This window comes from Drosophila albomicans, unplaced genomic scaffold (assembly GCF_009650485.2).
Source record: "Drosophila albomicans strain 15112-1751.03 unplaced genomic scaffold, ASM965048v2 utg000142l_pilon, whole genome shotgun sequence".
Classification (NCBI taxonomy): domain Eukaryota; kingdom Metazoa; phylum Arthropoda; class Insecta; order Diptera; family Drosophilidae; genus Drosophila; species Drosophila albomicans.
The window spans coordinates 58,705-69,374 of NW_026263530.1; positions in this window are offsets into that span (position 1 = coordinate 58,705).

Consider the following 10,670-nt stretch of genomic DNA (forward strand, 5'->3'; position numbering starts at 1 on the left):
ACATGATGAAAATTTCATTTGTAAGTGTACTGAACCAAGCAGAAGTTTTAATATTCATCAACTTTTCGTGATTAATGTGATCTATTTGATCGTGTTTAAGTAATTTAAAGGTCTTTCAGTTATTGGTATGTGATATTGACTGTCCTCTTGAGCACTATGTATAGTTGCTCCTGTGCTAATTGCATCTTCTCCTAAGAAATTCTCTTCTATTTTTATACGTGAAAGTGCGTCTGCTACGTTATTTTCTTTTCCTGGTAAATACTTGATTTGATAATCGTATTCGTTTAATCGGATTTTCCATCTTTGTAATTTCATGTTTGGTTCTTTAATGTTACTGAGCCAAACTAGTGGTTTGTGATCGCTTAAGATCTGGAATTTTCTACCGAATAGGTAAAAACGGAAATATTTGGTTGCCCACACGATAGCTAATAGTTCTTTCTCTATAGCTGAATAGTTTGATTCGTGTTCGTTTAAAGTTCGACTTGCATAGCAAATGGGTTTGTGTTCCTGTGATAGAACGGCGCCTATAGCGAAGTTGCTAGCATCTGTAGTCAATGAGAATGGTTTCTCGAAATTTGGATAAACTAGTATCGGATCGGACGTTATTAAAACTTTGAATTTTTCAAATGCTGACACATAAGTGGGATCTTTTATGTTTATGGTGGCGTTTTTCTTCAACTTTGTTGTCATGGGTTTTGCAATATTTGCGAAATTGGGTATAAATTTGCGATAAAATCCGCATAAACCTAGGAATGATTTGATTTCTTTTGGTGTCTTTGGTATTGGGAATTCAACAATTGCCTTAATTTTGTTTGGATTTGGTTTTATACCTTGCGTGGTGATTACATGCCCGAGGAAATCAGTTTCCTTTTTCATGAATTCGCATTTTGTCTAATTGTAATTTCAAATTTGCTTCCCGAAGTTTTGAGAAGACTTTCGAAATGGATGATATATGCTCTTCCAATGAAGTGGAGTAGATAATGATATCATCTAAGTAAACTAGACAATCCTTGAAAATCAGATCTTCAAGTAGGTTATTCATACAGCGCTGGAAAGTCGCTGGAGCATTTTTAAGCCCAAAGGGCATACGAGTAAATTCGTAGTGACCATGCTTGGTTGAAAAGGCAGTTTTTTGCAATTGAATCGGGATCCATTTGGATTTGATGGAAACCCTTTGCAAGATCGATCGTAGTGAAGTATTGGCATTTGCCTAACTTATCTAGGATCTCATCCATATTTGGTATGAGGAATTTGTCGTCAATAGTTATTTCATTGAGGTTTCGGTAGTCAATGACTAACCGGAATTTTTGCTTTCCTGAAGCGTCCATTTTCTTTGGAACAATCCAGATGGGCGAACAATAAGGGGATTTTGATTTTTTAATTATGCCCTGCTCTATCATTTCGTTAATTTGTTTATTGACCTCTTGATCGTAAGCCTGTGGATACTTGTAGGGTCTTTTATATATTGGGTCTTCGTGTTTCGTTTGAATTAAGTGCTTAATCGTACTGGTGAAAGTCAAATTTTCACCTTCCCGGTACTGAATATCGCGAAATTCATATAAAATCTTTTTTAATTCTTCTACCTCTTCAGTGTTAAGATGTTCTAATCTGAACTCATTACACTCCTTTAATTCATCTTCAATTGCGAAATTGAAGGGCCTATCTTCGGTCAAAGGTGGGTTTGCGTAGTTTTCTGTGTTAGTTTCTTCAGAATTTTCTTCTTCATTTTGAAATTTAAATTTATATTCTCCTAATGTAACTGTGCCATCTTCATAATCAATTTGGGATTTACTGGCTTTTAAGTATTCTCTTCCTAATAGCATGTCATAATTTTCAGAAAAATTATGAATGTAAAATTTTTGTTTTATTGGGCAAAGTCTACTAGGACCAAAAAGTATACTTTCTGATAATTCAGTAGTGCCATTAATTGTTTGGACATTGATTGGATTTTTATAAGTCGAAAACTGAAATTATTTTGTTTTAAAAGGTTTATTGAAGAACCTGTATCAATGATACATTTTAGGTTTACTTCATTCATTTTGATTTTTATGTATGGTGTGTTTGTTCTGCATTTTGTTCCGAGGCATTTTGATGAAAATTTTCAACTTGCTCCATTTTTGAACTGGCCACTTTGCTTTCCCTTTGTCTTTTCATCGGTGGGTTAGGCCCACGGCTTGTTGAGGTATCCCTCGAATAGTTATAAGGGTTTTGGGTTTGAGCTTCATTAAGTTTTTTATTGAATTCTTGGTGAAGGTTTTGATTATTCTGATTTGAATTTGAGTAATTGTTTTGTGGTCTCGAATTGGACGAATCATCTGAATGAAAATTGTTTGAATAGTTCGCGTAAGATTTATTTTGATTTCTGCGACTGTTGTTTTCGCTTTTATGGTTATTCTGAGTCTCATAAGACTCATAAATGCCTTCTGTTTGAGCAACTGCTTTTAGCTTGCTTATTGAAGTTATATCATGCCTTGCTAAGGTCATGTATATCCTGTCTGGTAATTTTCTGGTTATTACATTTTTTTGTAGTAATTTTTAGTGCATTTCTGTATATTATTGCTGTGCTACTGTCAGTGTCTAGTGCTAACTTATTGCTAACAATATAGGATTTTTCTCTCGAGCTCTTCGACGAACTTACGTAGACTTCCATTCCAGTTGGTGTTGTATAGTCTTCTTTAGTAACTCTTCATAAGGTGTCTGTGTCCTGAATTCCTCGATTAGGGACGATCTCAGCGACATCCAATTGTTGGATTGCGTAATCTGGGATGTACGCAAGGCTTCTCCATCCAGTTGTCGTTCAATAGCACCGAAGATTACGCTACTTTGGCGTACATCAGTTGTTGGGTATAGAGACAGAATAAAATCTATTCTCTTTATAAATGCCGACAAATTTTCTGCTCCGTTATCAAACGCTGGCACGTGTTTGATTTGATTTATACACTGGTTTAAGTGTCCTTCTGTTAGTTCGGTTGCCATTTTTGATTTGTTATTGATTTACACACGTGGTTCGGGTTTTTGAGTTTTTTATTATGACGGGTTTTTACAATGTTTTTTGTATTGCCGTTTTGATAATTCACTCACACACGTAGATGTTCTTTTTGCGGATACGTTTTGTATAGTTCACAACTAGGACGCGTTTACCCAGGACAATGTTAGAGTCCTTCTAGCGGTTCACGACTGCTTCGTTGATTCAGTAACTAGTACGACGTATCGCTACCGGCTGCGCAATTAGATGTTCGCGGTGCACGAACAGTAAAAAAAATAAAACACAAGGATTTATTTTTGTTTACTTAATAGACTACTTTATTTTTATTTATAAGCTCGCGGGCTACGCGTCTTAAGTGAGAAAGTGTCTCTTAAAAAACTGAACTCACAATATGCTGAGCTCTAACATGAAAGTTCTTATTACGACTTAGGGCTAACATACGTGTGATGTTTTGTGTTTGTGTTAGTGCAGTAATGCTGAGTCCTCAAGTTGTAAATGGAAAATTTTAATGGACTTTGGATTTTTTGGAAGTGGCACGATCGCCAATGTAATAGGATCTTTTTTGTTTGTAACAGTTGGTGCCGTCGCGACAAATGTTTATGTTTATGATATGATTTGTGGGAAAGAATTTGGAAGGGGAATAATTGTGAGTGTTTGTCATGTACGAGAAATTATTCTGGTGGTGGATATATTACTATATATATCTTATATACTATGTTATGGAGAGAGAGTTTTATGGGCATATACATATATATATTGTAAGTGGTCAGCATGGGAATGCTGACATATCTTAAATGCTGTCTTAGAGTGCAGCAGAAGTGGGTGATCGTATTTCGCGTCCACTTGAGTTTGTTTATTTATGCAATACGACTAAGTGTTGCTGCTTAGCTATTGGTACAGTGTACCCTCGATATATGCACATACTACACCTCCCTCCTTTTGAAAAAGCGTGAAGTGAAGTTATTTTCTATAAATTATATCATAATTGGAACATATTAGTGAATATAATATTAATGAATTAAAATGATTTCTGATATTGAGTTTTAAATGAACAAAAAGAAATAAAATTTTTTTTTTAAATTATTAAAATTCAAACATATTTATGTCTTTATATATATATTTTTTTTTTTGGCTGATCAGACCTTTTTTTTTTTGTTCTATATTTGCTTTTTTAGCCTATCTTTATGTACTACCTGTTGTTTCTTATTTTGTATTTTAATAGTTATGTTGTCATTTACTCCTATATCTAATACGTCGTAAGGACCTTCGTATCTATTATCTAACTTATGACCTGTTTCGTTTTTAAGCAATACTTTATCTCCTATTTTTAAATCAAAATTATTTATATTCTTATCGTATCTTAATTTTCTATCTGCTTTTGCTTTTTCTAACATTCTTCTAGCTCTATTGTATGACATTTCTAGTCTGCATTTTAGTTCTTTGGAATAGTCTTCTATGTTGTATATTGGGTCTATCTTGTTTATTTTACTGAAATCTTTAAATTGTCTGGGTAATCTGCCAAATACTAGTTCATATGGGCAATAGTCATGAACTATTGAGGGTGTTGTGTTGAAACAATAAGTGAAATATGGTAACCAAATGTCCCAATCACTTTTGTCAACTGATATATATGAACGAATATATTCATTGAAAGTTCGGTGGCTTCTTTCTATTGTTCCTAGAGTTTGATGATGGTGAGCGCTAGATGTTAGATTTTCTATATGCATATATTTGCATAATTCGTTTATAAGTGAATTTTTGTATTCTGTACCTTGATCCGTAATGAACGTCTTCATTGGACCGTACTTCAATACAAATGATTCGAATATAGCCTTTGCAACTGTTTGAGCACTTTTATTCGGAGTTGGAATAGTGACTAAAAACTTAGTTAAATCGCATATGATTGTAACTGCATACTCATTTCCGTCTTCCGATTTCGGTAATGGACCAATGGTATCAATTAAAACGGTATCAAATGCTGTTGCTGGCGTTGGTGTCAATGTTAATGGTGTTTTGGTATGTGTTGTTGTTTTGGCTTGCTGGCATTTCAAACAAGTCTTTACATACTTTGATATTGTCTTAGTCATTTGTGGCCAATAATAAAATCTTTTGATTTTTGACAGGATTCGCGCGATACCCGTGTGGCCTCCTTCTATAGGATCATCATGGAATTTTGTCAAAATTTCTTTAATTTGAGCTTCGTCGTTTTTTTCTATGATTATCACCCTTTTGTAGAATAGCTAGTTCTACTTTTTCGAGTATTCGATTGCCCTTTGTTTTAAATTCATTTAGTGATACAAATTCGAATATTTGTTCACTTGGTGATATTCGCATTTTTGTTATTTTATGCATTCCGGCTTTTGAAATAAGCCTTTGAAAGAATTGATTTAGATCAAATGTTTCATTAGAATACAAGTCATTAACATCAAAGCGTGAAACAATTGTTTTTCCTCGTTTTAATAAACACTTGTGTTTATCTATTTTGATTAGAACATGTTTCTTTGTGTCATTATTGTTGACAACTTCATAGGCTTTTCTATTATTTGCTCATTTTTATTTTTTGTTTTGACCTTCTTGTCTTCTTTGCAAGAATTTTCCTGTGCAGCTTTTGATATAGTCGTTACTTTTAGTATTTCTCTATTAATTGTTTTCAATTCTTTTATTGTTATGCGTGACAAGGCGTCCGCAATATGGTTATCTTTCCCCTTAAGATATTCTATTGTAAAGTCATACTCTTCTAAGTCCAGCCTCATGCGAGTGAGTTTGGAACTCGGATTTTTCATAGAGAATAGGTATGACAATGGTCTATGATCGCTTTTTACCATGAAATGCTTGCCATATATGTATGGTCGAAAATGATTTATGGCCCAATGAATGGCCTCTAATTCTTGTTCTGTAGTGGACTTATTACTTTCACCTTGAGTGAACATTCTTGAAGCGTATGCCACTGGAAGTTGTTGACCATTGTGGTCTTGTGTAAGTACCGCTCCGCATGCGTGTTTACTAGCATCGGTTGTTATGCAAAATTCTTTGCTGAAATCTGGGTACTGCAATATTGTTGGTTTCATTAATTCCTTTTTTAAATATTCGAATGCACTATTGCATTCTGCTGTCCATTCGAATTGGACATTCTTTTTACAAAGCCTCGTTAAGTGGCGTGAGTGATCAGAAAAATTTTTAATGAAACGTCTGTAACAGTTACAGAAGGCTACGAAACGTCTAGCACTGTCAGCATCTGTTGGTATAGGATATTTTTCTATAACTTCATATTTGGTGTCATCTGGGAGTATACCTTTATCGGTACATTTGTGTCCCAAATATGTGACTTCTTTCATGAAGAAAGAACATTTCCCAGGATGTAGTTTCAGATTATGTTGCCTACATAGCTCGAATACATTTGTTAAATTTTTGAGCATATGTTTTTCTGAACAACCTATTACTACTAAATCATCCATATATAGAAATGCTTGTGATGGTTCAAGACCAGAGAATGCAAGTGTCATCATACGTTGGAAAGAGTTTGGTGCTACTTTCAGTCCGTATGGTAGTCGCGTGAAGCGATATGAGCCGTTGGCTGTTGAAAATGATGTTATATCTCTATACTTTTTTTCTAGTTCTATCTGGTGGAATCCAGACATTAGGTCGAGACATGAAAAATATTTTGCTCTTCCTAATTGATCAAGAATGTCTTCTATTCTTGGAAGTGGAAATTTGTCTGACAATAGTTTCTTATTTATTTGACGATAGTCTACTGCTAATCGCCATCTTTTTTCTGTTGAATTCGGAAGTGGTTTCTTTGGAACCAAAAGTAATGGACTATTATATTCGGACATTGATGGTTCAACAATTCCATCATCTATTAATTTCTTAACTTGTCTAGCGATTTCTGGTTTTTGACTATCTGCCATACGATAGTTTTTTATATAGACCGGTGTTTTATCTCCTAATCTGAGTTTTTGTTTGTAAAAATTGTTAGCTGATATTGATTCTGTTTCTAAGCCAAATATATCGCTAAATTCGGTGCATAAATTAGTTAGTACTGTATTAAACTGTTTAGGAAATCTCAACTGTTTAAAGATTTCTTTGGTTCTATTATCATTTTCTAATGGTGTTGTACAAATGTCATAGTCTTCCAATGATTCGCATTTGATCTTTGCGCCTTCTATTATGGCGTCTTTATTATTTGTATTTATAATGCGAATCAATGCGTTTTCGCTATCGACAATTGTGCTTGCTATTATTATGCCCGGTTGTAGCTCCTGATTTGGTATTACAACCGTTTTTTCGCTAGTGAGTAATTTGACTTGTCTAATTACTTCGCATCTAGCTGGCAATAATAATGTGTTAGAATCTAAGTTGTGTAAAATTGGAATGTTTATATGTCTATTGAAGTTATTGGTTCTTATTATGAACCAGTCTTGATTGCTTTGAAATTCTAATATGCAATTGTATTTTTTAATGAAATCTAAACCGATTATGCCATCGCATGGTACCGGAAAATTCTCAGGTACTACATGAAATTTATGTGGTATTAGAACATCCTGAATGCGTAGGTCAAGATCGATTGCTCCTATAGACTGTATGGTTCCTTGTCCAATACCTGTAATATTTGATATATTGCTGAAATTTAAGTTGCTATATTCATTTGCTTTGTCTTTTAGCAATGAAATGTCTGCACCTGTGTCTATTAATAATGTAAGAACTGTGTTTGTTTTGTAGTTTTTTGCTTTAATGAAGATACTCAGATTTAGGTTCAATTTAAACACCTTTACTGCTGATTGCTTAAGGGGGTTTGACTGTTTTCCGATTGTACGTTACGCACATTTCGGTTGTTATTATCATTTTGATGTTGATTATTATTTTGGCTTTGGTTACCCCTTCGGTTACCTCCGCCTCTGTTATTGCCACGGCCGCTTCCGCGACTTCTGTTATTATTGTTGTTACCATTCTGGTTGTAATTATTTCTGCCTCTACCGCGGTAGTTGGCATTATAATTACCTCATCTATTATTCCCATTGTAGAATAAGACGGTGTTGGCATTGCCGGTCATTTCTGTACTGCAATGTATATATTTTTCCATTGCATCGTTGAATGTACTGAATGTACCTGCTGTTAAGATCATTTTTAGTGACTCATTGGCACAATTTTTGATCATTGCCGATATCGACTCTTTTGTCGCGAATTTGTCGGCATTATCGGCGTCTAATCCGCCGTCTATGTAAGCTGCTTCAAGCTGCTTACGCATGTTGTCTACGTCGGTAGCGTACTGGGACGCGGTTTTGCCTTTTTGTTGGGCATTCATCAACTTGGGCTTTTATAACGTCAGGCGATTCGCCTTTTACGTTTGCCTGCAATATGTTAATTATTGCCTGTATAGATGTCGCATGTTCGACTTTATATGTCAATGGTCCAATAATTTTTGTCTTTATGACCTCTACTGCTAAAGCTTCTTGATCTCCTTTAGTGAGATCCGTCAACTTTAATGCTGTCACAAACCTATTTAGATGGAGTTTCTTACCATCGAATTCAGGTATTGTGGCGGATACCTGTTTCAGGTATGCTCTCTGAGCTTCCACTGTATTGGCCATGTTTATATTTGTCTTTTTCTCTTCTATGGACTCGATATCGCTTTCGATATCCCAATCCTCTTGGGTTTGTGACTCGTTCCGTTCTTTTAGCTGGCTTTCGTCAAATTCCGCTATTTTCGATATTTCGGTTGGTACTTCTATTATAATACTGTGTCTAACACTAGTATTATGTAGTCCTTTACCGAATGAACTGAGAACTTTTAAGCATTGAGCTTTATGTTCTTCAGTGAGTTTTTCTCTGTTCTTTAATATAAGATTTTGTAGCGCGTTGTATTGCGTTATCAATACCTTTATGTGATAAATAAGCGTTTGAGTTTTATCGGAGCGCTTTTGTTGATGCATTTATATGATTTATCAAAAGCATCTCTAATATTGTTTATAGCTTTTACTAGGTTTAGCCATTCCATGTATGTACATTTTAGCGATGTAATCGCACCTGTACCCCTGTGGTATGATCTGTACTATGATGGTCTGTACTAGGAGGTACGTGATGGTCACGTACGATAGTATTTTTTTTTTATATTTTGTCTAAATCGTTGGCTCGACCCATGTAAGTCTTTCTCAACGATCTCTTATGAAGAAGATATATCTTCAGTACTAGGTTAAAGGCTGATATTATTACTAAAATCAAAAGTAGCACGTACAGTCCGTCTAAGTGTGGAGTTGTATCCACGACTTCTACTGTATTTACAACATTTACGGTGTTACCGTCCGCTTTTGACTTGGTGCCCCCCATTGTGAGCAAAATTTTAGTTAACGATATAGATAGATCTAGATTAGATAAAAACATATATATATCTTGAATAATTGACAATTATTATCTTCCTTTGTTTAGTTCACATTAAAACTCTATACCGTTTCCCTAATTAATGAATGAATTCATTATACTCAGTTTACATAAATTGCAAATAAGCAAGTTTACGATGTTTCTCTACTTATATTAAGTTTAAGACTGAGTATAATGTGTTAGTTGTGAATATGGGCGTCAATTACGTTAGTAATTGTTGTTTTTGTTGTTGCAGCGGAAATCGCATCGGCAACATTAATAATATTGGGGCGGTTGGGGCTATGGCTTTTAAAAGCAGCTCGCCGCTTTACTTCGCACCGCGAAGTTGAATGTTGATGGCTGCAAGGCGCTCGGTCGCTGTCGGTCTTCCCCGTTGGTTGCCGTCTTCAGCATCTCGTTGTTCAGTCTTCTTAAGTTGAGCAATTTTACCCGGCGGCCACCTCGCTTCTTCTTAGGTGTCCTTGCCTTGTTTTCTTCTATGGTCAAGGGCTTTGGTCCCGCGGCCGGATCTGCCTCTATTGCCTCTTTAAGTCTTGGCAGGGTCCTTTGCTCGACAGGAGCAGGGTGTTGAAACGTCGGCCTGGTGGTCATTCGCTATTGTAGCTCATCTGCTACTCTTTCGCTGCTATAGTGTGCGGACGTGCACACCATAGTTTTGTTAACTTTTTTTTTTACTTGACTCGACTACGTTATTTCGTTTTTATGGACTGCCCGACTTTTATTTGTTTCATTTTTTTTTTAACTTATGATTTTTGTTTTGTGTGTTTCATCATTTCACTGCAGCCAGATAATTGTTGAATTGATAAACGTTTATATCATTATTTGTCTTTTGATTATATCGCCATTATTTTTTGGGTTGTTTTTGTTTTAAAATAAAACTATCCGAAGAGCCTTAGCTCTTTTGTCACGGTCGCCATGTGATAAAAATGTTTTAAGTTCGTAGTCAAGGAAAATAGTTGCAGCACGTCAGTGCTGATCTGTTGTCAAACTGTGAATGTTCTTTTATTCAAATAATTCGGTTGGCTTAGCCTAAGTACATAATGGTAGAATGCCACTGCGTAGAAGAGCAGCTGCATATATATATATATCTTATATACTATGTTATGGAGAGAGAGTTTTATGGGCATATACATATATATATTGTAAGTGGTCAGCATGGGAATGCTGACATAGCTTGAATGCTGTCTTAGAGTGCAGCAGAAGTGGGTGATCGTATTTCGCGTCCACTTGAGTTTGTTTATTTATGCAATACGACTAAGTGTTGCTGCTTAGCTATTGGTACAGTGTACCCTCGATATATGCACATACT